Consider the following 23,672-nt stretch of genomic DNA (forward strand, 5'->3'; position numbering starts at 1 on the left):
CGACAGGCAATAAAACATGTCGTTAGTTGGTGAGATGGATTTACAATCTGCCCGCTCCTGTCGTCTTCTAAAATTACAACTAGGTGACGGCGCTTCAGGTGTTCATTCACGGCCGACGTGCAGCCAAGCTTGGCATTGAAGAGACAGGAGACAAGAGTGTACCCTCCTTTGTTTGGTTGAAATAAGTCAATGTTTTGGACACTCTGGTGCACTTTTTTGGCTTCATCATCATCATAGCTTCTCTACTTAGGCCATGTATATTGCGGAAAACACTCAGGTGACTTGAAGTTCTGCTCTGAGACCCTCAATTTGGCCAACATTCAAAATGGTCCGATATGCATGTGTGATACATAATTGGAAAGCTTCAAATCTCAATTTTCTGGGGGAAGAACATTTTTGAACAGGAGGTCATTAAAAAAAAAAAAAAGTAAACAGCAAAACCCTATCTGGAAGTGAGAGTATGAAAAAAACGAATTAAAGACGACATGACTTTAAAGAGATATTATGGCGTACTTACCTTGTTTTGATCCAAAAACTCCATGTAGCATGTATCACTGAGTGTCAAGACACAGCTGGATTTTTGGGGGATTTTATGAGTGAAACATGGTCATATAACAAGGGTCGCGATGCAGAAATCGCAGACATCAAGGAGTGGTCGAGATTTTCTCTTTCATATATTCACCCTTTTAAACATTTTTTTCCCCCCAATTTTTCTTTGTTTGGATTGATAATGTATCATCTAACATATCAGAGGAATTGTGACGGTAACTAAAAAATACAATTAAGCGATAGTTATGAGGTAGATATCTGGGACTTATTTACAGACCATTTCTTTGTGACGTAATTTGTTTAAAAGTTTAAAATATGCGAGCAAAAAATGTTTTAGTTTTTTTTTTTTTTTTATTAGACATTGATTAAAATGGTTAAAACAGTCAATAAAAAATGTATAAAATGATAAAACTTTGCCAACGTACCCCTGCTAAACAAGTGTCTTTACTGACTCCTAGCGCTTGCACCCGGTGGGTTCGACGTTGCAGCGTCCGGGCTACCATACAGTCGCCCTCCTCGCCTCGTTCAGCGTGGTGCATAATTTCTCCAATGTTGCGTGCGTGCGGGAAACTGCCAGTCCTCTCTTCTTCATGAGGCGTCCGTCCACTGAGTGGTGGCCCACCCTCCCTCCGCTGTCTGTTACTTGAACGTCGCGTCCGCTAGGTTAAGTCTGTTTAAATTGTGTCTCACCTGCGATCATGTCCAATAGTGTTAATTCACTCTCAAACGGGAGAGGGATGTCTGTGTCTGTCTTTCACGTTGCCGTAAGAGACGCACACCACCGGTTTATAACTGTTTGGCCGTTTACGCTTTTGTGGTATTTTCCCCACCGAAAGGGATCCGAAATTTTTTATTATTGTTATTTATTAGTATTTATCTTATTAGTATTAATTTTATATTAATTTAATAATAAATTAATATATTAATTATATTGATATATATTAATTTAAGAAATTAATTCATTTTATATTTTTATTTTATAATTTTAATTTTATATTAATTTTTTATTTTCCATCAGGTATGTGTGCTACCTTGTCTTTATTTTGTACTGTATTTCTATTGATGTAATGGTTCAAATGTTCATGTTAAAAAACAATCTAAAATAACTTGACAGTCGGGAAGGTAGAAAGTTATGTTTGCTGTATTTGTTTTGAAGCTGTGCACAAAAAAAATGTATTCTTGAAGTTGACAGGTGCGTATGAGAGCTTTAGCTAGAGATGTTGCTGTATTCATTTTCTATTTTCCATTAGATGGCTGTGAGTAAATACAACTCCTTCCGGCTGGCAACAGAGCGGCCTCCTCGTGTCATCATTCGTCTGTACAAAAAAACACAAAGCAAAAGTCCTATATAGCTAGGGGTCACCACAAGACAGGCTACACAACCATGTGATCTGTCCTCCTCGTCCAGGTCAGGACCAGTACCCGCGTTAAACCTCCCTCCCGTTGCCTTTAAGAATGTGCGCTGGCTGATAAAGTAGCTAGCTTGGGCTTTTGGCTTAGTGCTCAGCGCGCTCGCCTACCGTGCTGGATTAGTCAATAAAAAGCAAGACACAATGTTACTTTCAGCAGAACCTTCATCACTTTTAGCAGGTTCCCTTCTTGACTTCAGGCGATGAATTCATTTGTTGCAGTCTATCCAAATGCGAGATCACCATTAACGGATGTGTGTCTTTGGCCGAGGCTTTCAAGTTAAACCCCACCCATCTTCAAAAGTTATTTCTCATCAACAATCGAATAGAGGAAAACGAAAAGAGGCTCTTATTGAGGATCGAGGAGGATCCCAGCTATATCAAGTAAGATCTAAACAATGTTGCTTATCAGTTCATGTTCAATACCGATTGTTTGTGTCTTTCTTCAGATTTAAATGGGAATAAGAACAACGTTTGGTTCTTTGCGTCAACAAGGGCGAGTCATTCCAAATGTTCATTATTTGAAGACGTTGAGTCCATTTGGTCTCCTACGGATTTAGTTCGGTCTCAGGTACTCTCCGATGATTGCAAGACAACAAGGTGTCGGTGCTACGGGCAAAGTAGTCTCGCTCACAGAATTGGAGGAGATCGTAGTCGGGTTCTTTGCAGTGACGAGGGGAAGGTCTACGACGTTCCTACTAAACTGCTGGCAGTTGTTTTGATCCATTTGTACTGGGAGGGGCTGTCCAAAAGGATTGGACTTTAAGCACCCTCAATGGCAGCCGATGAGTTCAATAAATACCCTTAAAAGGGTTAACTTAAGTTTTTCACAAATTTAAAAGAAAATGTCATGGTACACTTGAAATAGTTTCGCTCATTTTGACATCAATTTTTTAAATTTGATCATTTTCACTTTGTTTACAATTGTTAGGGTTCGCGGATGGGAGAGGACCCCAAAGCAGACAACGGGACGACAGGCTGTAAAAACAAAAATGTTGTTGTTTATTGTTCGGGCGTTGCTGGCGAGATCCAGACCGACGTGAGGCAGGAAAAGCTCGGGGGGGGGGGAATCAGGCGTGGAGATCCGACAAGGGGCGTGCAAAAACAGGTCCTGGGACAGAAGCAAAAATCATGAGCCAAAAGTAGTAGACAAAATGGAAGTAAGGCGGGATACAACTGACAGCAGAACTAGACGAGTTGATCTGGCGACGAGGTGAGGCGTCCACTGGCTTTTAAAGGCTGCTGATGACGATAGCCTGCACCTGTGGCCGCTCCACCCGTCTGACCTCCAACCTGTAATTAGGGAAAAACACGCACACCTGCCATAGGCAGTTGAGAATTCAGGAGGGAGGAGTAGAGGCCCTAACAGGACCCCCCCCCCTCCTACAGGCGCCACCTGGCGCACGACGAAGGCGATCAGGGTGGGTGCGGTGGAAGTCCCGGATGAGCGAACGGCACAGCACCCACCGGGCAGGGATCCAGGACCGCTCCTCGGGGCCATAGCCCTCCCAGTCCACCAGATACTGGAGCCCACGGCCCCTGCGGCGGACGTCCAGAAACCGCTCCACCCTGTAAGCCGGTTGCCCGTCGATCGACGGGGGGGCGGCGGGGGCTGAACCGGGGGGGACAAGGGACTCGAGCAAACCGGCTTCACTTGGGACACATGGAAGGTGGGGTGGACCCGGAAATGAGCAGGGAGCTTGAGGCGCACGGCAGCAGGATTCACCACCTTCTCAATCATGTAGGGTCCAACAAACCGGGGAGTCAACTTTGCAGACCCAGTCTTCACCGGCAAGGACTTAGATGAAAGCCACACCTGTTGGCCCACCACATAGACAGGTGCAGGTGTGCGACGGCGGTCAGACTGCGCGAGGCACGTAAGAGTGCAGAGCGTGCCTGCTCCCAGACCCTGGAGCACCGACTGATGTGCCTCTGGACGGACGGGACAGCAATGTCTTGCTCCTGCGAGGGAAACAGCGGGGGTTGGTAGCCCAAAGAGCAATGGAATGGGGACATACCAGAGGAGGCGTTAGGCAGGGAGTTGTGCGCGTATTCAATCCAAGGGAGCTGGTCACTCCAGGTGCTGGGATGGGCCTGCGTGTTACAGCGGAGGGCTGCTTCGAGCTGCTGGTTTGCCCGCTCGCACTGACCATTTGTTTGTGGGTGGTACCCAGAAGACAGACTCACACCAATACCTAGTGCAGCACAAAAAGCCTTCCATACCTGCGATGTAAACTGTGGTCCTCGGTCGGAGACTATGTCCACTGGGATGCCATGTAGGCGGAATACATGGCGGGTGAGCAGATCAGAAGTTTCCTTGGCTGAAGGGAGCTTGTGAAGGGGGATGAAATGAGCTGCCTTGGAGAATCTATCGACCACCGTGAGAACGACTGTGTTGCCTCTGGAACGAGGGAGACCAGTTACAAAATCTAGGGCGATGTGTGACCAAGGGCGACTCGGGATGGGTAAGGGTCTGAGGAGTCTGGAGCTGGGTTTGGTGGATGTCTTGCTACGGGCGCAAACTGTACAGGCGAGGACAAATGATCTTGCGTCTTCTGACATGGAAGGCCACCAAAACCGCTGGCGCAGCACAGCAAGCGTCCTTCTGATGCCGAGGTGGCAGAAGAGGCGGGACGAGTGCGCCCACTCCAGGACCTGGGAACGCAGGGACTCGGGAACAAAGAGGTCAGATTGAGGGCCCTCTCGGGGGTCCGGGTGTTCACAGTGGGCTTCCTTCACCTTTTTCTCTATCTCCCACTCCATCGAGGCGAGGAAGCAGGTCTGTGGTAGGATGTGAGCGGGCTCCTCCTTTGATTCGCTGGCCTGTAACTGACGGGAGAGGGCGTCTGGCTTGGTGTTTTTTGAACCTGGGATGTAAGACAGAGTGAAGTTGAAACGGGAGAAAAACAAAGCCCACCTCGCCTGTCGTGGCTTTAGTCTCTTGGCCGACTTCAGGTATTCGAGGTTCTTGTGATCGGTTAACACGATGAAGGGCTGCGATGTTCCCTCCAGATGGTGGCGCCATTCTTCCAGGGCCATCTTGACTGCCAAGAGCTCTCTGTCCCCGATGCTGTAATTCCGCTCAGCAGGAGACAGCCTCCGGGAGAAGTAAGCACATGGGTGCACCTTGCCATCAGCGGGCCGCCGTTGTGACAGAATTGCACCCACGCCCGTCTCTGAAGCATCGACCTCTACAACGAATTGAAGAGACGGGTTAGGCGGGACCAACACAGGTGCTGAAGTGAAACGGGCCTTGAGGTCTTTGAAGGCGGAACTGGCAGCGTCAGACCAACAGAATCGTGTTGTGGTAGAGGTGAGGGCTGTGAGAGGGGCTGCAACCCTGCTGTAATTGCGGATGAACCTCCGGTAGTAGTTGGCGAATCCAAGAAAGCGCTGGAGCTGTTTTCTGTCCGATGGGCGTGGCCACTCAAGGACCGCCGCCACTTTGGCCGGGTCCATACGAAATTGCCCTTTGCCTACGATGTAGCCAAGAAATGTAGTCTCAGCGACGTGAAACTCGCATTTCTCAGCCTTCACAAAGAGCCTGTTCTCCAGGAGACGTTGGAGGACCTGACGGACATGATCTTCGTGTTCTGAGGGGGTGCGTGAGAACACCAGGATGTCGTCGAGGTACACCACCACAAATCTGTTAATGTCCCCGAGGACATCGTTGACGAGGTTCTGGAAAACTGCAGGGGCGTTTGTGACGCCAAACGGCATGACCAGGTATTCATAATGCCCCAAGGGCGTATTGAATGCAGTTTTCCACTCATCACCTTCCCTGATGCGGACGAGGTGATAAGCACTGCGCAGGTCAAGCTTACTGAAAACTGTAGCGCTATAGAGGGGAGTGAATGTGGAGTCGATGAGTGGAAGAGGATACCTGTTCTTAATCGTGATGTCGTTCAGGGCTCGATAGTCGATACAGGGTCGCAGGCCGCCATCCTTCTTGCCAACAAAGAAGAAGCCTGCACCGACCGGGGAGGAGGATGGACGGATGGTGCCAGTGGCCAGGGATTCGGTGATGTATTCTTCCATCGCCTTCCTCTCTGGTTCTGAGATGTTAAATAAACGACCCTTGGGAAGGGCAGCACCAGGAAGGAGGTCGATGGCGCAGTCGTAGGGACGGTGAGGTGGGAGCGACATGGCGTGATCTTTACTAAACACCCTCCAGAGGTCATGGTAGCATTCTGGAACAGCCGACAAGTCAGGTGGCGCCACCTTCTGGACAGGAGACGACGGCACTAGTGCAGATTTAAGACAGTTATTGTGGCAGAATTCACTCCATGCAGTCAGTTTTGGATGGGTCCAATCAATGGAGGGATTGTGTTTCTTAAGCCACGGTAACCCGAGGACCAATGGAGTGTTGGGGCTTACAAAAACAAAAAAAGCGCTCACCTCTTGGTGGTTGCCCGACAGGAGGAGCTTGATGGGCTCAGTCTTCTGGTCCACACTGAAGAGGAGCTGGCCATTGAGTGCAGTGGTCTTCAGTGGAAGGGGGAGCTGGTGTGTCGCCAGTCCTAGTTGGTTAACAAGCTCGTGGTCAATAAAGTTCTCGTCTAAGCCACAATCAACTAGGGCAGTAACCGTGCGTGACTGGCCCTTTAAGGAGAGCGTAGCTGTGAGCTGGAGCCGACGTGAGGAAGCATGAGCCATGTGACTTACTAGTAGTCCTTGTAATGGCAGGTCTGGACGCATTGGGCAGGTGCGTAGAAAATGTCCACTCCTCCCACAATAAACACAAAGACGTGCGTCGTACCTGCATGTGCGCTCCTCCCGGGAGAGCCTGGTGTGTCCCACCTGCGTTGGCCCGGCGTTCACAGCAGGGGGAGACGTCACCGGCGCAGCGTCATTGGCCTTTACAGGAAGTGGAGGCAGGGGCGGAAAAGCAGCGAGGCGAGTGCGCGGGTCGCCCAGCTGTTCCATGCGTTGTCTCCTCCTCTCGCGCTGGCGATTATCAATTTGAATCGATAATCGAATCAGGTCGTCCAAGGAAACCGGCCCGTCCCGCGTGGCCAATTCATCTTTCAGGGATTCGTTCAATGCACCGGTGAAAACCTCCTGAAGCGCTGCGTCGTTGAAGCGGCTTTCCACCGCTAATGTCCGGAACTCCACCGAGAACTCGGCGACGCTCCGAGTCCCCTGACGAACAGACATGAGCCGCTTCGCCGCTTCTCTCCCACGGACCGGATGGTCAAAGATTTTTCTCATCTCCTCCGTAAAACTGGAGTACGTGTCACATATGGAAGAACCATTTTCCCAAACAGAGGACGCCCATTGAAGCGCCGCACCCCGCAAGCATCCGATGAGGTAGGCGATCTTTGTTTTTTCCCGGTGGTACGTGGAGGGCTGTTGCTCAAACACAAGGCTACATTGCACTAGAAAGGCGCGACAAGTGCAGAGGTTGCCGTCGTAAGGCGCCGGTGCGGGGACGTGAGGCTCTCGGCCCGTAGCCAGTGACGCCGGGTTACATGCAGGTATGTGGCACGGAGGAGTAACATCGTAACATGGGGCTGACTGGGCTAAGCGGGCTTGTGGAAGTGGTGTGAGCTGCTCATGTATGGCTTGGAGTGAATGGGAAATGTCCGTTACCTTATTAAGGAGGAATTGTAAGGCTTGGTGGTGGTCCTGGAGTGACGTGGGCGAGGCGGCGGGGTTGTCTGCGGGATCCATAATGGCCAGATCAAACTGTTAGGGTTCGCGGATGGGAGAGGCGTGGAGATCCGACAAGGGGCGTGCAAAAACAGGTCCTGGGACAGAAGCAAAAATCGTGAGCCAAAAGTAGTAGACAAAATGGAAGTAAGGCGGGATACAACTGACAGCAGAACTAGACGAGTTGATCTGGCGACGAGGTGAGGCGTCCACTGGCTTTTAAAGGCTGCTGATGACGATAGCCTGCACCTGTGGCCGCTCCACCCGTCTGACCTCCAACCTGTAATTAGGGAAAAACACGCACACCTGCCGTAGGCAGTTGAGAATTCAGGAGGGAGGAGTAGAGGCCCTAACAAAAATGTTGTTTTGAGTGAGAACATTAAAACCCTAACTTAAAATAATTGCTTTTAAAAATCATCGAACAATTAAAAAAAACTTGAATTAATACACTGGAAACGTTTCAATTGTTCTCACTATTGCAGCAGCGGGGGAGAGACGAGGCAGCGAAAAGAGTTCTGAAGCTATGACGAGCGGCCAATGATGAGCCTGTGTGCTAGAAGGGGAAGGACCAAGCAAAGTCACTTGCCGTTCAGTTATATTGCCAAGCAGTCTTTGGGATTTGTTTGGCAACGTCACTTCCCATTTACTCACCGAACGATTCATTTGGGCGGGTGGGGATGGGGGGGGCAACGATTCGTTTAATGCTTTGTTGGAACGAGTCTTTTTACTGAACGAACCGGAATGGATTCATTTCCTCAAGTGAACTGTTTATGCCGTCACTACTGCTCTCCTGGAAGTAGTGACAATTTGACAGTCCAAAAAGTCACGAAAGTGAAAGTAATTTCTTGACTTTGGGTACGCCACGGTTCCCTTTAGTTGTTTACTTTACCCCTAGCCATTTTATACACCCATCGGCGGTCCTCCCGTCGTGGGTTGTGCGAAGACGGGAGAGATCACCCTCACGCATTTTGTCGCCGCTCGGCCAGTGGTGGGGTCAGGCCCTCCTGACTTGATGGCGAATGAGAGGGAGGTGAATAAATCAAGCAAATAATTAAACGACCAGGGCCATCACAAGAGGACACCAGTGAGAGGGACTGGGGGAGTGCAGCACGTCAAATGAGTGACACAACCAAACACTGATACTACCCAGGCTGAGAAAATGTCACACATCGTGAACATATGACGAAAATGATGGCATTTTCGACTCACTGTACTCACGTCAGACGAAAATTGTTTTCGTCTCTCAACATAACCGGTCTGCATGGAGCCGCGCCGCATGACGCGATCCGTCCCCGTTGTGTGCGGTGCTTAGAAACTTCCTTCCTGATGCCTTCAAGAGGGTGCGCTGGCAGCTAAAGAGTTTTGGCTTAGTGGGGGAGCACTGCAAGGAGCCGCGTCATATGACGCATCTAAAACGGCAGGCAAGTGCATGACCACAAAGCCCAAGCTAGCACCTTTAGCTTCCAGCGCACATTCTTGAAAGAATTGGGACGGAGGTTTCACGCGGGTACAAGTCCCGAACTGGACAAGGAAGACAGATCGCGTCGTTCGTTGCGGCTCCTTGCAGACCGGCTACACCAAGACACGTTTTTAACTTGTCATGTCTTCATCATGAAAAAAGTTCTTGTCAACCGAATATTTTTGTTATTTTCATTGTTGTTGAAAACAACGTTTTTTCCCCCACCCCCACTCTGTAAAAAGGTTCCTAACTGGTCACAAAGCTGCTCAATCTGAACAAAATGGTGGCAATAATGCACATATATGGTGTTGTGGGTGTCACCAAAGTTCACACTCAGCATGCCCTGCCTAGGAGGACCAGAAAGACAAGTTGTCACACGGACGGGAGAAGAAAAGGCAACAACAAGGCCGCGTAAGTTTTCACTTTAACTGAAATGAAAAGGTGAAATAGTCATAACTTTATTCACTTTAAAGTTTGTTTATAATTTGCTCCTTTGGTCAGTTTGCCTACCGTTTCATTTATCGTGTCACAATTCTATCGTGTGTAACGGGAAAGACAAAAATATCTTTTAATTGCACAGTACATTTTGTGTCCATCAAAATGTCTGAGCTTGAAATACCCAGTTATATTTTGCGTGACACAACATTTTTGACGCTCGTTTACTGACATTGAAGTTCTTCTTTTTAGAAAGACATGGGTGCTTAAGTAGGTTAAGCAACTTCTTGTGAAATGTACAAGTGGCAACTCGCTTCCTTGTTGCCAGCTATTATTCGATTGTTTGCAAACTGGCCTCTTTGAAAAAGGAAATTTAGACTGAATCTGTTATACTTTTGTCTTCCAATATATTATTAGGCATTTTCAATATCAAAACAAGTCATTTAGTGCCACACTGTAGCGAACAAAGCAACAAGGGAGTTCCAACATGAGTGAAAAAGATTGACCTGACGTCCATGCTTTGTGTCGCGTCACTCAAATGGTTTATGAGCTCAAATTACAATAAGTTGTCGTCCGTAGATACCCGATCGACGGTCATCTCGCTCACTCATTTAGTGGAAGGATGCCTCTGGACACCGAGCGTAAGGAGCTGCTGTTGAAAACACTGATGGAGCTGGGGGAGGGCGACTTCCAGTCCTTCAGCAGATTTAAGTTATAGTAAGCAATGAAAAGTTCACAGATACCCAATCCATGGTCATCTCGCTCATGCGTTTACAAGGTGGAAGGATGCCTTTGGACACAGAGCGTAAGGAGCTGCTATTGTTGCCGCTTCTAGTGCTCAGTTAAGGTATAGTTGCACAGGGTTTATCGATTGCGCCAAGGGCATGAAAGCGATCAATGTATAATGAGAAAAAAAAGAGAAAAATCAAAAGTAATGTACAACCCAGGAAAAAATTTGGAAAGTAGTAGAGTAAAATGTACATATATGTGCTGGAAAATGTATTGAAGTAAACGTAAAAAGTACCACTTCCTATTTGTACTTAAGTCACGTATAACTACGCAAAAATGCACTAAAGTACAGTCATGAAAAATACTTTTTCTTTGTTGCATTCGACCACTGCTAAGAGGAATGAAGACCTGACGTCTGGGTTTTGCGTCACGTCAAATAGTTTATGAGCTCAGGTTACAATAAGTCATTAAAGTTTTTGTCTGCAGATACCTCATCCACGGTCACCTCCCTCACCCGTATGTAAGTCAGTGTTACGCCCCGGTCTAGGGGTTTCAGGACGCAACATGGGGTGTGCTCCTCCCGTCAAACCCTCACCCAGAAAAGCCAGTGAAAACGAATAAAAGTCAAGAGCAGTTTCTTTATTTGGCTCAGAGGGAGACAGTCGCCAAAATAACAAACAAAACAATCTATGAAAACCCTGTCTTCCCTAACAAAACTAAAAAGGTCAAATTAAAGACATTTCCTTTACCTACGTCCTAGCAACAAAAACAGGAGAAAACTGTGCAAAACAAAAAGGCATCTCCCTCCTACATTACTGCTCAACTATTTACAATATGTACAAAGATTATTCGAAACAGGAATCACTGCCGAACACACGAACTGGCGTTTCTGAATGCTGGTCTGGCTGGCGAGGAGGACGAGTGCTGGTGGCAGGCTTCTTAAATAGGCCAGGAAGTCCACACCTTGGCCAATGAGGGGTCACCAATCTGGAGTGGTTGAATCAGCAGCACCTGCACCTAATTCATTCAATTAGCCACCAAACTCACGCACAAACACAGTGGAAAAAGCAGTAAAAAGAACAATTAACCCACAGGGTCATAACAGTCAGAAGGATGGCTCTGGACAGAGGAAGGAAGGAGCTGCTGTGGAACACGCTGAGGGAGCTGGGGGAGGACGACTTCGAGTCCTTCAGGTTCCACACGGACCTGCCTCAAAGCGTACGCGAAAACCCTCGCCGTGTGTACATTGCTGACCAGCTGGTAATGAAGCACAGCGAGAACACTCTGGATGAGACCGTCAAGATTCTGGAGAAGATAGGGAACAACAATTTGGCCGAGAAGCTGCGCAGCGACATGATGAAAATAAAAGGTTAGTCCCCGACTTAGCTTACCGTGGTAGAAAGCAGGTGACTTGACAACTGTAGAAGGTAACCATGAAACGACCCCTTGCAAAATGTTTGTTGCTCATCTATTTCCCAATCCCAACTCCTGAGACATAGCTATTGCTTCCCATTTTGTGATCAGGGTTGTTGCTGCTCTGTTGCTTCTAAGAGGCCCTTAGGAACAACAGACAGACTTTGTTTCTCTTTTTCATCTTAGACGTATCTGAGAATGGTAAGCCCTTATCGAGATCTTATCAATCGCTTTTACTCATCTCATTTATTTTTTTGGAATGCATCAGCGGAGCAATAGATGAAGTCATTTTGAGCCACACATGAGAAGCATGAGAAATGATTCAGAATTAAAAATATATCCTTAGTTCCTAAAAAAAAAAAAAGATATACGTGTATATATATATATATATATATATATATATATATATATATATATATATATATATAACCCCTGTGTCAGCGCCGCCCCGCGTTCCGCTCCCACCTCTGACTAGACCGAGACGCGAATCCGCGTACCAACGATGCTTCCATTTGGCAGGCAAGATCGGTAACCACTGCACCAATAAGCTCGAGCCAACGGCACAGCCGCTAGCGTCCTTACATGAAGGAATCGGCAGGGAGGTTTCCACGCTCCACATGGACTTGCGTGTACCCGTTACATATATGTATATTGTGGTGACCCTTTGTTGTTTGACATAATTCACCCACCTGTGTGTCCGTTTGGCCGAGCGTGTTACCGGCTACGTCACAGGCACGTGACAGAGACACTTTAGAGCCGCGCGTGTTCCAGAGAGTTCACAGAGAGCAGCAGAGTTAAGAGTGGCTGGACAATAGCAACACGAGCTAACAACCAAGACTCCAACATTTCATACCGCCACAATATATATATTTCACCACACGGCAACAGTTTATATGAATAGAAAACAGCTCACTTCAAATAAAAATAAATTACATGTGGGACATCATAAAATTGAATCGCTCCTCCAACTAATCATTGGCGTGGCGTTTGTAAAATAAAAGGAGTCTCTCCATCTCAAAGAACGGGAGAGATTTCTCTCATTTTAACCCTTTATTGCTGCCCCATCACTTTGGAACGCACTCCCTAAAACCATCCGCACCTGTTCTGATCTTCCCACATTCAAAAAATGGTTAAAAACTCACCTTTTTAAACTAGCTTTTAATGTGTAATTCTTTCCTCTATTGTTCTGTACTGCTCACGTTGTGTGAGCTTTATTTATTTTTTCCCTCAACTGTAAAGCGCCTTTGAGCACCGGTAAAAGCGCTCTATAAATAAAATGTATTATTATTATATTATTATTAAATTCCGAGCAATTTTTGTGAAATTAGGGGTTGATTTTTCCATGAGTACATACAAAAAAAAAAAACTGCAAACATGCCTTGTTGCACATATTTTTATTCCTAAATCATCAAATGTCATGAACTTTATTTTCCAAATTTCTTACATTTTTGAAAGTGTCATCACCAGCTAAATTCGAACAATTTCACATGCCAAATATGGAAAGTCACACACATTGCTTGATGACTGATAAACTATCATCTCAGTAAGGTTTTGACAACTGATCATATAAAGTGAACATCTTAGCTTGGATTTGACATATTGCACATCGTGGTTGGGCAAATGAGCAGGGTGTCATTTACATTCCAAAAATGGCACTTTTTGACAATACTTTGTAAACAAGCCACATTATTGTCCCAAAACTTGAAAAGTCACACTTGCTATTCATTTCACTGAAATGAAACATCATCTTTTACATCTGGGAGGGGTCTGTTCATGCCTCTGGCTCTGCCTCTCGCCCTCTCAGCCCTTGCAGCTCTGGCAGAGGGTGGATCTGAAAAGTGAATCAAATATATATTTTATTGTTTATGAATAGCCAATTTCAAACTATTTTGAAATTCACACGAGTATCACATAAATTTCAAATGTAATAATGTAACATCATAATCTCTCAATAAATATTTAGGTGCGAAATGGAACAGTTTTGTCCTAAACTGCTGTCACTGCTGCTTACTTGCAGGCGCAGACTTCTCCGTCCACGATGACGATCAGATAGCCAGATTGAAGAGGGAGCTCCAAGACAACCTGCGGCGTTTATACAGGTTTGCTTCTGAGGGCAACACCGAGCGCTGGCAGCAGCAGCAGCCCCTGGAGGACGTCTACATGCAGCTAGACATCACCTACGGGGCAGACGTCAGCCCAGACGGGCGGCATGAGGTCCTCCAGATGGAAACGTGTGACGCCGCGGCCAAGCGGTCTATCCTGCCGTGCGACATCTTCAAAAGCCCCGACGGGAACCGGCGACCGATACGCACGATGCTCACCGTCGGCTTCGCGGGAATAGGAAAAACCTTCCTGATTCAAAAGTTTGTCTGGGACTGGGCCAGCGGTAGTACTAACCAGGACGTGGACTTCATATTTCCTTTCACCTTCCGCGAGTTAAACATGGAGAAAGGGGAGAGCTTTACGTTGGCCGAGCTGATCGGCGGAGACAGTCACATGCGCGAGAGACTGAACGAGATATTTATCTATCTGCAAACGTCTGGGAAGCAGGACTTTGAAAGCAGCGGGATCAAGATCTTGTTTATCCTCGACGGACTGGACGAGTGCAACTTCAAAATCGACTTGAAGAAAGTGAGGAAAGTGAACAAGAACGTGAAGGAAAGCTACCCACTAGAAGTACTGCTGGCGTATCTCATCAAAGGGAACCTGCTTCCGTGCGGCAGGGTTTGGATCACCACGCGGCCCGCGGCAGCCCGCGATATCCCCGCCGACCTCATCGACAGCAGAACAGAGGTGGGAGGATTCAGCGATTCCCGGAGGCTGGAGTACTTCAGGCAAAGGTTCCCAAATGAGGAACGCGTCACTGAGCACATTCGGAAATCTCGCACCATCTTCATCATGTGCCATATTCCCATCTTCTGCTGGCTCACCGCCACAGTTCTTCAGGTTCATTTGGACCAAGGGAAGGAGGGAGAGCTTCCCACAACGCTGACTGACATGTACTCGGCATTTATTGGTCACCACCTGGAAAACTCCAAGGAGAGAAATACAGCGGAGTACATCCCTGACGTGAAAGCGCTCGCCAAGCTGGCCTTTGACCACACCATGAATCAGCGTCAGATCTTCTACGAGAAAGACCTGGAGGACAGCTGCTTTGATTACAGCCAAGCAGCAAAACACTGCGGGTTATTCACAGAGGTCTTTAAGGAGGTCCATCCGCTCAAAAGGAAGAAACAAAAGATGTTTCAGTTTATCCACCTGACCATCCAGGAGTATCTGGCCGCACTGTACGTAAAGATGTGTTTCTTCCACGACAACAAGAACGTACTGGATACATCAAGATGGAAAAAATTGTTCATGCCTGTTAAGCGGAAGACAATCACTGAGGTCCACAAGTCAGCTCTCCAGAGAGCCTCGGAAAGTGAAGGAAACCTGGATATGTTCCTCCGCTTCCTCGTTGGCCTTTCATTGCAGTGCAACCAGGAAATAGTGGGGGCACTGCTGAAGGTTCCTCATGACTGGGAGCAAAGCAAGTCAAAGACAGTCAAGTTGATACAGAAAAGGATCAAACGAAACACTCCAGAAAAGAGCGTCAACTTGTTCTACTGTCTAAACGAGCTGAAAGACAACTCCTTACTGAAGCAGATCCAGCATCAACTAGTTTCAGGACGTTTGTCCTTGCATCAAATGTCAAATGATATGTGGTCGGCCCTGGCCTTCTTCTTACTTACGGACGACGAAACCATGAAGTCCTTTGATCTTCGCCACTACTCCCCATCGCCTTTGGGACTCAAGAAGCTTCTGTTGGTGGTCAAGGCTTCTTAAAAATCAGAGTAAGTTCTCTAAAGTGAAATGAAGTGGATTCCAAAAGCACAATGGCAAATCCAAGAAGAAGTGCCCAAAACACAAAGAAAGCAACTAAAAATTATGAAACAATCAAAAATCACAAAAAAGATGGATTAAAAAAAAACAAAAAACTAATACAAATCTCACACACACAAAAACAAAACACAATTGCTTTTCAGAAGACGCGACAACAAATCGGAAAACAAAACAATATCACCTCATTCACTCCCAAAAATGTGTTCATAAATTTTTGGAACACTTAATTTTACTACCAAAACGTATAGAAACAAGAATTGAGGATTTTTAACTGATCACAACTGAAGAACGGAAAAGTGTAGAAAAACGTCTTTTACTGATTATTATTATTATTAATAATATAATTAATTATTATTATATTATTTACTTATTATTATTCAAAGCACCATACTAAAGTCAGCAGAAGTTAGGTTTGGCTTCCTCTCACGACTTCCTCCTTTCTGTGTTCTCCAGTCTAAGTCAATTTTGCCTGGACAAAGGCAGCTGTCACCTGCTGAATTCCGTTCTCAGTTCTCCATCCAACCTGAGGCATCTGAGTCTGGGCTTGAACCATCTGTCGGACGAGGGGGTCGAGATCCTCTCAAAAGGACTGGCCAGCCCACACTGCAACTTAGAAGTCCTCAAGTAAGGAACTTTTCCACTTAGAAATCTACCTCCAGTTCATACTCTTCCTTGGATACGGTTGACTTATCTAATGAGATACTGCTGCAACCAGCCAACAATAAGGGCCAAAATATACCAGACGCGTCTTCGGTCCGGGTCTTGCAAGATATAGCGCTGAACCCAATCCGTTTCCATTTTATCCTACTGTTCAAAGTGTAGAGGCCGCGTCAGTGCTCCGGACTGACTGCGGACCATCTCCGGCGTGCCAGAACCCGCCGGATGGTTTAGACTATTTTCTATTTTTGCCGGACACGCATCCGTCAAAATGGGCGGAGCAAGGCCTGGAATCAAAAGCCCAGTTGCTTATTCACGGTAAAAACACCTGCAAACATGGACAAAAGCTTCATCGTGGATGTCACAATGTGATTCATGATGCAGCAGATCATTAAAAAGGAAGCTGCAGCAGAAGCTATGAGGATTGACGGTGAGTTATTATGCAAGGTATGTAATTTAAAACAGAAATAGTGCCACAAACTCATAGTAAAAGCGAAAAATTCGGGGAAAAAGTGTTCAGTCCGCCTCTCTCTCTGCTTCTCTGATGAGTACAGACTCCGTGTGTTTGTCGTTGTTTATAATGCCACATTTGCGTGCCCAATTACCCGTGGGCTCTTGACGGGATGGAATTGCCGGACCGCAGCTGTGCGCAGCCACTGTTTTTTTTTTTTTGCCAAATTTTGACATACTGCGTAGTGCGTAGTCAACGCAGCCAGTATATTTTGGCACTACAGGTAAGGCAGTCACAATTTTATTTTGATTAGAACCTCCACCAATTTAACCAGGTTCCTTTCCCGACTTCAGACAATTATCTCATTTTCATTCAAAAAAAATGTTTTTCCCGCCAAGTTTACATAATTTTTCATTCCTCGAAAATTTAGTTGAACGCTTTTGAAGGCCTGAATTTTCACAAAATCCATTTCATGACTTTCAATGCTTTTTAATCACGCGAATAAACCGTGTATTAGTCAAGGACAAGGCAGACATGATTGTCATGCCTTTGTATGAAAATGATAAAGATATAATAAGTTAGTTAAAATTGTAAAACTTAGTTAAAAAATAAATATTGTTGTCTAAAGGTTTCATCTGAAAAGCGTTGGGAGTGAGACCTATCCTTTTCTAGCAAAAGTGCATATATGTTGAGGAACAGAGCATCTGTCGCATTGAGTGATCTTAGACACCAAACTTTTTTCCTCATTTCAAGCACGTTTCTCAGCGCTTGTGAGGCTTAAAGGTAACATCGACGAACTTGCTCTGCCAGCTAAGCCTAGGCTAACCTTCGTCTATAAAGTTTTTACTTAGTTTTTATATTGAGTTTGAAAGAAAAATGTATTTTTCTCTTTGAGGCGAACTTTTTCACTATCCATTGATTTCACTGAGACATTCTGTTGTGTTTCTGCTAAGCTACTCACACGTTGGAAGATATTATTGTATTACATTTTGAATGTATTCATTTGTATTTTAGTTACCAGCAAACTATTTGAGACCTCCATAAACCCAAGAAAAGTACGCCTTGTCTCTGGAGAGTTTCATTTTTTGGTTCGCTGGCTGTAGAGCAACACATGTCACGTGTTGTGAGGACAGCTCAACGATCAGAACCTTCATCACTTTAACCAGGTTCCCTTCTCGACTTCAGGCAATTATCTCATTTGTTACAGGCTGCTCCGCTGCAGAATCACCAGTAAAGGATGTGTTTCATTGGCTGAGGCACTCAAGTTAAACCACTCCCATCTCCAAGAGCTGGACCTCACCAGGAATGATCTGTCGGATGAAGGGGTTGAGATCCTCTCGAAAGGACTGGCCAGCCCACACTGCATCATAAAAATCCTCAAGTAAGAAGGTCCTTCAGTTCGTAATCTTCAATGAATCTGGTCAACTAATCAAAAGAATCAGTGATGCCGTTAGCAGCAACTCTAATAAAATTTGTAATAATAATAAATGAATAAAAAAAATCCTGTCAAGTTTACATAATTTTTAATGCCTCAAATATGGAGTTGAATGCTTTTTAAGGCCTGGATTTTCCCAAAGAAACGGTTAATGAGTTTGGATGCTTTTAAATGACGCCCATCAACCCTGTATTAGTCAAGGAAAAGGAAGACACAATGTTACTTTCAGCAGAACCTTCATCACTTTAAGCAGGTTCCCTTCTTGACTTCCGGCAATTATCTCATTTGTTGCAGGCTGTCATGGTGCAGCATCACGAAGAAAGGATGTGTTTCATTGGCTAAGGCACTGAAGGTAACCCCCTCCCATCTTCAAGAGCTGGACCTGAGCTTGAACGATCTGTTGGATGAAGGGGTCGAGATCCTCTCAAAAGGACTGGCCAGCCCACACTGCATCTTAAAAATCCTCAAGTAAGGAGCTGTAACAGTTCGTAATCTTCCAAGGATCCCGTTAACTAATCAAAGGAATCACTGCACAGCAACTCTCAAAAATTATGTAAAAAAAAAAAAAAAAAAAAAAGTTTTTTTAACAGTCAAGTTTCCCTAAATTTTAATCTTTTAAGGTGTGGCGTGGCTCAGTATTAGAGTAGTTGTCCTCCAACCCAGAGGATGTGGGTTCAGTTCTCTCGCCCGATGAACTCGACTCACACCATTCATATCACACCATATCACACCATTTACGCTTTTTAAGGCCTGAATTTTCACAAAAAAACAGAGTTTTAATGCTTTTTAATGACCCTCATCAAACCTGTATTAGTCAAGGGAAAGGAAGACACAATGTTACTTTCAGCAGAACCTTCATCACTTTAAACAGGTTCCCTTCTTGATTTCAGGCAATTTTCTCATTTGTTGCAGCCTGTCCAAATGTGGGATCACCCATAAAGGATGTGTTTCATTGGCCGAGGCACTCAAGGTCACCCCCTCCCATCTTCAAGAGCTGGACCTGACCCGGAACAATCTGTTGGATGAAGGGGTTGAGATCCTCTCGAAAGGACTGGCCAGCCCACACTACATCTTAAAAATCCTTAAGTAAGGAGCTCCTTCAGTTCGTCATCTAAGAATCACTGCTGCGATTAGCATAACTAGAATCAATTATGTTAAAAAAAAAAAAAAAAATTTCAAACATTTCATTTTTTGCAGTCTGGGAAACTGCAAGATCACCAGTAAAGGATGTGTTTCATTGGCCGAGGCACTCAAGGTAATCCCCTCCCATCTTCAAGAGCTGGACCTGACCAGGAACGATCTGTTGGATGAAGGGGTCGAGATCCTCTCAAAAGGACTGGCCAGCCCACACTGCATCTTAAAAATCCTCAAGTAAGGAGGTCATTCAGTTTGTAATCTTCCATGAATCTGGTCAACTAATCAAAAGAATCACTGCTGCTGTTAGCAGCAACTCTAATAAATTATGTAATTAAAAAAAAAAAAATCTCATCAAGTTTACATAATTTTAAATCCCTCAAACATGTAGTTTAATGCTTTTTAAGGTCTGAATTTTCACAAAGAAACAGTTAATGACTTTAAATGCTTTTTAATGACCCACATCAACCCTGTATTAATCGAGCAAAAGGCAACAATGTTACTTTCAGCAAACAACCACTTTAACCAGGTTCCCTTGTCGACTTCAGGCAATTATCTCATTTGTGGCAGGCTGTCATGGTGCAGCATCACAAAGAAAGGATGTGTTTCATTGGCTGAGGCACTGAAGGTAACCTCCTCCCATCTTCAAGAGCTGGACCTGAGCTTGAACGATCTGTCGGATGAAGGGGTCGAGATCCTCTCAAAAGGACTGGTCAGCCCACACTGCATCATAAAAGTCCTCAAGTAAGGAGCTCTAAGAGTTCATAATCTTACATGGATCCCGTTGACGATTCAAAGGAATCACTGCTGCTATTACCAGCAACTCTCATAAATTATGTCCAAAAAATGTTTTAACTGTCAAGTTTCCGTAAAGTTTAATGCCTCAAACATTTAGTTTGATGCTTTTTAAGGCTTTAATTCTCACAAAAAAACAGTTGAGTTAGGATGCTTTTAAAGGACACCCATCAACCCTGTATTAGTCAAGGAAAAGGCAAACATGATGTCACTTTGAGCAAAGATTCACCACTTTTACCGGGTTCCCTTCTTCATGCAATTATCTCATTTATTGCAGGCTGCTCAACTGTGGGATCACCAGTAAAGGATGTGTTTCATTGGCTGAGGCACTGAAGGTAAGCCCCTCCCATCTTCAAGAGCTGGACCTGAGCTCGAACGATCTGTCGGATGAAGGGGTTGAGATCCTCTCGAAAGGACTGGCCAGCCCACACTGCATCTTAAAAATCCTTAAGTAAGGAGCTCCTTCAGTTCGTCATCTTTCGTGGATCTGGTCGATTGCATAACTATAATCAATTATGTTAAAAAAAAATCCTGTCAAGTTTACATAATTTGAAAGGCTTTGAAACATTTCGTTTAATCCTTTTTAATTTTCACAAAATCCATTTAATGACTTCATGCTTTTGAATGACCCGCATCAACCCTGTATCAGTCAAGGAAAAGGCAGACACAATGTTACTTTCAGCTAGAGGCGCACGATACTTATCGGTCCGATAATAGGAATTATGACATCATCCCAATAAATCCGATAATAATATATGTTATCGGATGCTATTAATAATATTTTTGGCACAGTGTCGAATTGGGATCTGTGCGTTTCCAGTCCTGTTTTGCCAGTATGCAAAGTTTTATTACTGTTCTAGAGGCAGTGTTTTTCCTTCACTGAGTTATAAACCTTACTATGGCAATTAGCAAATGTTTGCAACTTACAGTGTTATTTCTACACGTTCTCGAGAGGTCTTTTGGTTATTGGTATGTAATTGCCAGATTAATGAAGTTGTTCCATGGACCAAGATGACAGAAGTCTCCTCTCCTGTTGCACCAAATATATTATCTGCTGACAAAGCACAATACCTGTTGGGTTTATGTTTGTTAAACATCGGTGTTCATTGTTCAGGGGAACACATCGTCAATGATATTGACTGATTGTGATTGATTCAAATTATATTTGTAATTATATATTTATTATAATTTTTTGAAAAATGAATATGGACAGTTTTTTTGGAGTCAAAACTGTTCTTGTCTTTGTTTTGTTCATTATAATAATGTTCATGCCATCATGAAAATTCTGGTTCAGTAAAGGCAAATCTATATTGAATCAATCACTAGTATTTTTGACCTACATTTGTTCAAAAACTCAGGTGAATATACATTGAAAAAATGTACATATATTATCAGATATCATATCGGTATCGGCCTTGAGGAGCAGGAAGTTATCGGTATCGGTTTCAAAAAATGGATATCGTGCACCCCTACTTTCAGCAGAACCTTCATCACTTTAAGCAGGTTCCCTTCTTGACTAAAGGGAATCATCTCATTTGTTGCAGCCTGTCACTGTGCGAGATCGCAGATAAAGGAGGCATTTCATTGGCCAAGGCTCTCAAGTTAAACCCCTCCCATCTTCAAGAGTTGAATCTCGGGGCAAATCGAATAGAGAAAGAAGGAAAGAGGGTCTTATTGGAGATCAAGGAGGATCCCAGCTATAGCCTGAAGACTGTCAGGTAAGATCTAAACAATGTTGCTTATCAGAGTGTAAATTCATGTTCAATACCTATTTTTTGTGTCTTTCTTCAGGTTTATCTAAGAAGAACGTTTGGTCCTTGGCGTCAAGAAGGGCGAGTCATTCCAAATGTTCATTTTTAGAAGACGTCGAGTCCATTAGGTCTCCTTCAGATTTAGTTCGGTCTCATGTACTCTCCGACGATCGGAAGAGGACCGGGTGTCGGCGCTACGGGCAAAGCGGCCTCGCTCACAGAATTCGGGGAGGTTGTCGTCGGGTTCTTTGCAGCCACATGGAGGTGGAGTTCAAGGGGAAGGTCTACGACGTTCCCACCAAACTGCTGGCAGTTTTATTCATCCATTTATTTGTACTGGAAGGGGCTGTCCAAATGGATTGGACTGTAGAGCATCATCAATGGCAGCCAGTGAGTTCAATAAGTACCCTTTAAAGGGTTAACTTATGTTTTTCACAAATTTAAAAGAAAATGTGATACGCACACCTAAAATAGTTTTGCTCATTTTGACATGGTTGTTTTAAATTTGATCATTTTCCCTTTTTTGTGCAATATGTTGTTGTGTATGAGAACATTAAAACCCTAACTTGAAATAAACGTTTTTAAAAATCATCTAAAAATTCAAAATGAACTTGAATCAATACACTGGAAACGTTTTATTTTGTTGACTTGATTGAAATGCAGGAAAATCAGGAGGTCGAGTCTCAAATACAATGAAAAGAATTACAATGCCAAGTAACTCGACTCTGATTATATGTTTTTTTTAAAAAGAAATGATAAGCAGTATATGAGTTCTTTTAACCAAATATGTTTTACTTGAGTGCATTTAATGGATGACCCCTTTTTCTTTAACTTGAGTCATATTATTTGGAAGTAATGCTCATTCTTGGGTACAATTTTCAGCTTCCCTACCCAACTTTGGAAAAGTAACAAACAACTGGTGTATGCCAAAATAGCAAGAGTAGCATATTTTCTTCACACATCTATTCAAGTGAAATGTTTGGTGTGGTGAAACTACTGTTAAAAGTATTTTTTTTTTCTCCAAATTTCAATGTCCCGGGAAAAAAATATATGCATCACTACCCGCCTCAGTGACGTCGCCGGATGAGCCCTTTCAGTGCAAAGGGTTGGGTCTCCTCTAATGTCCCAACAGGATGGATAGGAAAAGAAAACATAATTTTTCAAAATATTTGTTCGTCAATGGCAGCAAATGCGTTCACAGAGACATTATTGGAGTGGAAAAAATTGGTAGCAACCTGTTGGTTTCTTTATTATTATTATTAATTAATTAAAAAATATATGCAAATAACAAAAAAAAAAAAAAAAAAAAAAGAAGAAAACGCAACAACAGATCTCAAAAATAATAAATTCATTCACTCCCAAAGATGTTTTATAGAACACTTAGGTTCGCGTTCAAAAGTGTATCAAAAAAATACTTGCTGTTTTTCAACTGCTCATAACTAAAGAATGGTAAAGAGTAGGAAAAAATGATTTTCATGATTCAAGATTGCAATCCAATTGTTCTTTTTTGGGGTTTGTGTAGCCATCAAACACAATATTCTGTGGTGCTTGACAGATCAGGTAAAATCAATGTAAATGAACAAAAGGAAATGGCTTCTAAAAAATGGATTGGAGTGAATTTTTGTCCACAAACTGAGTAGTTTTTCTCCAGTGTCTTCCAGTCAATATGCATTGGACTTCTAGCGCCATCACTGGCAGCCAATGACTTAAATTTAGGGAGGGAATCACAATTCATGCATTAAAGGTTAATTTTTTTTTTTTTTTTTTTTTTTTTTTACAAGAAAACTGTCATTTATTTGAAATATCAGCTAAATGGGTCACTTTAATATACAGGCAAGAAATTGGGAGGTGTGAAGGGTGTGGAGGAAATATGTTCCGGTACACCGTACAACTAGGTCCATCCCAAACGACTAATTTTCTC

General features: G+C 44.3%; 1 pseudogene; it reads left to right on the forward strand.

The window, feature by feature from the left end:
* Positions 1 to 9,409: 9,409 nt before the first annotated feature.
* LOC130928094 (NACHT, LRR and PYD domains-containing protein 3-like) lies at positions 9,410 to 22,420 on the forward strand (annotated as a pseudogene).
* Positions 22,421 to 23,672: the final 1,252 nt, after the last annotated feature.

This window comes from Corythoichthys intestinalis, chromosome 1 (assembly GCF_030265065.1).
Source record: "Corythoichthys intestinalis isolate RoL2023-P3 chromosome 1, ASM3026506v1, whole genome shotgun sequence".
In the NCBI taxonomy this organism is placed as follows: Eukaryota; Metazoa; Chordata; class Actinopteri; order Syngnathiformes; family Syngnathidae; genus Corythoichthys; species Corythoichthys intestinalis.